Genomic DNA, 490 nt, shown 5'->3' on the forward strand with positions numbered 1-490 from the left:
GTCTTTTATTTTGCGCCCGGATATACGCTATTTGGATGCCGGCTTTAGATAACGTATTGGTTATGGCTTTTGCTTCCTTTGCGAAAGGTACTACTAGGTATTTTATTGAAGCTTTGTCACTTTTTGGTCTTGCGTAAATTTCTTCCGCTTTCCTTCTCAATTTGGATAGTAGTCCTGCTGGGTACATAAGCTTGCGGAAGACATTAAATATGTAGGACATCTCCTCTTCTACATATTCTTTGTTGCATATCCTCAATGCTCTCAGATAGAAACCTATTATCATACCTGTTTTTGTGCGTGTGCTGTGATGGGATAAGTAGTGTATGAAGTCATCTTTGTTCGTGGGTTTTCTGTATACTGAAAACTTTACATCCGTTTCACCCCGATGAATGACAGTGTCTAGGAATGGTAATTGGTTGTCTTTCTCAAACTCCACTGTGAACTGGATGTCTTTGTTCACTTCGTTAAGCATGCGGAGTTTATTGTTTAT

The sequence above is a fragment of the Oratosquilla oratoria genome, chromosome 3 (genome assembly GCF_046742065.1).
Source record: "Oratosquilla oratoria isolate Oo_2021 chromosome 3, ASM4674206v1, whole genome shotgun sequence".
Taxonomy (NCBI): Eukaryota; Metazoa; Arthropoda; class Malacostraca; order Stomatopoda; family Squillidae; genus Oratosquilla; species Oratosquilla oratoria.